The sequence below is a fragment of the Cucurbita pepo genome, unplaced genomic scaffold (genome assembly GCF_002806865.2).
Source record: "Cucurbita pepo subsp. pepo cultivar mu-cu-16 unplaced genomic scaffold, ASM280686v2 Cp4.1_scaffold000369, whole genome shotgun sequence".
NCBI classification, from domain to species: Eukaryota; Viridiplantae; Streptophyta; class Magnoliopsida; order Cucurbitales; family Cucurbitaceae; genus Cucurbita; species Cucurbita pepo.
This window is the reverse complement of record NW_019646605.1, coordinates 20,589-24,549: the sequence shown is the minus strand read 5'-3', so window position 1 is coordinate 24,549 and position 3,961 is coordinate 20,589. Positions and strand designations below refer to the sequence as shown.

General features: G+C 31.1%; 1 long non-coding RNA gene across 1 annotated transcript; it reads left to right on the top strand.

Annotated features, from left to right (window-relative positions):
• The first annotated feature begins 2,462 nt into the window (after positions 1 to 2,462).
• Positions 2,463 to 2,974, top strand: LOC111785105. The gene is made up of 2 exons (XR_002813617.1): positions 2,463 to 2,560; positions 2,725 to 2,974. It is a non-coding gene; the product is annotated as an uncharacterized LOC111785105 (long non-coding RNA).
• Positions 2,975 to 3,961: the final 987 nt, after the last annotated feature.

The window sequence follows — 3,961 nt, the reverse complement described above, 5'->3', positions numbered from 1 at the left end:
TAAGAATGAAATTAGTATGAAATAGAAGAAATATTTAATATATACCTTAACAAATTTAAGACATTTTTTTTTTCACGTAAATAGCCATTTTCCTATTTATTTATTTATTTATTATTTTTTTTACTTTTACACATGTGACCTATTTGTTTTTCTGTTTAGTTGTGCAACAACTGTAATATAATTATGGCTTAACCCGTTTGCTTAGGGGAGATAATTAGAGAAAGGGACATATAGGTTAGCCTAAAGAAATGGGTAAGGTTGTTTTCTTTTAAGTAACCTAATCTTTCTTGTTTATTTATTATTTATTTATTTATTTCTATATATACATATATTTTTCTGGTTATTACAAAAGCTATTTTCAAAAGCTACAGTCAAGAAAATTAAACATTATAGTTTTCGAAGTTAAGGATGAAGATGCAGAAGTTTCTCTTGATTTCTGTCGCTACAATGGCCATGCTTTCGCTTTTAGTTTGCTCTCGTACCCTCTCTATTATCTCTAATTGTTCCCCTACTCCCTCTCTTTCTCTCTTTTAATTCTGATGAATAAACAAAATATAGAGCCTCACTGATTGTTAATTGTTCGATTTTATATTTATTAAATGCACGCACGTTTTTTAAGTTTTAAATTATTGTGTATTTTCAAATATTTCACATCCTTAGGTGATAGCCTGTAACTCAAGTCCCTCAAAAAATGGTTCGTTGTAGTTATGAACTTTTTTCAACTAGGATTTGTCCTTTGATGCTCATGGGTCGTTGTAGTTAAAATAAAGATAATGGTTCGGAAATGAAATGGCCTGTATAGCTCAATTGGTAGAGCAGAGGACTCAAATCTTCATGNGAGCGGATTTGTTTGATAACAAGCATGTTAAACGATTAGAATGGATATCCCATGTTTACCTTACTATACTATGTCTCTTATGATCATTTGTTCGTGCATGTATGATTATGCTATTGTACAGGACGATTATGCTATTGTACAGGTACGATTAAGGGTTCGTTAATAACTCCTAATCATGAATCCGACTAGATTGCTGGGTCTATACAATATTTTATATATTTTATTACGTTTATGAAAGCTAGTTACTATGTATTTCATACTATTATAATTCTTTTCAGATGAAGCCTAAATGGAATGGTCGAGGCAGGGCGCACACGAGCTATGGGGCTATACGGATCAAACTAGATCATTGTCTTATATTTTTCCAACTTTATGTATTTATGAACTTAAAGTTTTATATCCATGTTTTGGTGTTTGTCTATTGTGTAAATTGTCTTGTCTTGTTTTAAACGATTAAATGTATTTGTTTGCCTTAAATTAATTGTTCGATTTTATATTTATTAAATGCACGCACGTTTTTAAAGTTTTAAATTATTGTGTATTTTCAAATATTTCACGTCCTTAGGTGATAGCCTGTAACTCAAGTCACTCAAAAAATGGTTCGTTGTAGTTATGAACTCTTTTCAACAAGGATTTGTCCTTTGAGGCTCATGGGTCATTGTAGTTAAAATAAAGATAATGGTTCAAAAATGAAATGGCCGGTATAGCTCAATTGGTAGAGCAGAGGACTCAAATCTTCATGTCACCGGTTCAAATCAAATTTACTATTAAAATAAATAAAAAAGTCTAATGTGTCGGAAATGAAATGATTAAAGAGTTTATCAATTTGTGAACTTCAACCAATAAGGAGTTGAGATCAATATGAAAATGAGATACCTTTCACTCCCGTGATACTGTTTACACTACAAGTAGACTTGTTAAATGGATGTCACAACCCAGCATAAGAGGAATGTTTCCGCACATAATACGTTCTCAAAGAAATATACTTGCAAACTCAACGGAGAGATAACTTCTATTTATCATCGGGAGCAGATATCACAACATCTTGTCCTAACTCAGATAACATGAATCTCATCCTAAGGATTGTCATGCGTTTTCACGCACTTGGAAGATGTTACACACGTGCAACTGACTCAAACGTGGAAAGTAAAAGTTGCTCCTTGACATATGGCTCTCCCTGATTTGTTCATTTGGCCTCGAACCGGGGTGATACACCTTGTTGATATAGATAGTAATTACATTTTTTTTTAAAATTTCTCAACTATGGTATCTTTAAGATTACATTCATTTAAATATGATTTACTAATAGATGCTCGTTAACTCTTTAATAGTTCCCGTATTATAACTTGATAACATGAATGCAACGAGGCACATAATCATAAATCGTATCTAAGGAGTAACAAATCACAAACAAACATCTAAACATGTATTAATGGGTGTTATGTTTTGATTAACTGATTTTCAGTTAATTACCATATATGATGATATGACTGTTGTACACTAACGGAAAATATTTCTTTCGGTTTCCTCTCGTACATTAACGGAAATAAAGGAAAGAAGATTAATGCACATTAACGGAAAAATGATCTATATAAACTGAATTCCCAAACCCAAAATCACACACCACAAGAAAATATTTGGTTTTTGGAGAGATGAACATGCACAAGTTTGTGTGGATCTTTCTTACTATAATCGCCATGCTATCTCTTTCGGTTTCCTCTCGTATATTCTTCTCTCTTCATCTCGATCACCTAGTTTTTCTCTTTTAGAGTTGTTTTTTGTAATAAATTTTTGAGTAATTGAAGTCGTGTTTATTCTCGTATCTTTTTTATCTAATAGTTTGATTCAGCTGACTTATTTATTTTATATGTTGAAATTTGATGTAGATAGGGGAGGAATGATCGGACATTTTATTCCATTAACTTGTGATACAAATTGTGCGGACAGGGGTGAGATTGCAGACAAAAAATGCTTAAGCTCATGCCTTCATAGAGGATTTGTATACGGAGTATGCCTTCCAAATACAAAGTTTGTATCATGTTGTTGTAGCTATAAGTGAGATCCAACAAAGTTACTATGACTCGGTATGAAATAAATTATCTTGAATAATAAATCGAAAGTTTGTTATTATTCTCTCTAAAATGAATTACTAATCTTAAAGTTCCCGCATAATTGTAATAATCCGAAATTTTCTACTTAATTTAAGGTCGCTATTGTATACAAATCATAAACATTAAATGCGGAAATACTTCATTTAACCTTTCGTAAAACATAACCTTCAGCTTCAAACACAACCATGGACTTACGTGTTTTAAAAACACTTTTAAAAACGACACAACAAAACACTAAATAAAATAAATAAACGTTTAAATTAAAAACAACATTCTATTCTATCATAATTCTAAGAAAATAAATACAACTACCCTATGCATGTGTTATGGTCTCGAGTTGCGATGTCGTCGTCAGCCGTACAGGAATGCCTTACCTTATCTTGAAAAATGTATATATAACTCTATTTTTATTAAAAAAATCTTATTTTCTATTGTTATTATTAAAATAAAAAAAAAAGTTGATTGAGATTTTTTAATGTTAAAAGATGAATTTGATAATTCACTCGAGCTCAACTAATGCTCTTACGCAATTATATAACCTAACATGCTATCTAATTTTTTTTAATAACAAGCAAGATATAAACAATCCTTGGAACATTCAAGAGTTTATAACTAACTAATTATGTTGGCATGTTCGAGAAATGTCGGCGTGTTTGGGCAACTAATTTGTTTGGGATAATGAAAGAAAATATTGGCATGTTTGGGACGATCAAAGAAACAACTAACTAATTTGTTTTGGGATGATGAAAGAAAATGTTGGCATGTTTGAGACAACCAAAGAACTAACTAATTAATTGTCTACCGTATGTTGGCATGCAAGAAATAACTAACTAATTAGGTTGGCATAACTAACTAATTTTGTTTGGGACGATGAAAGAAAATGTTGGCATGTTTTGGAAATCTTGGCATGGAAAATAACTAACTAATTAGGTTGGCATAACTAACTAAATTTTTGGACGTTAGCAACCTAAATTTCCCTTTTAATCTAGAGTCATTACTATACCTCTAACCT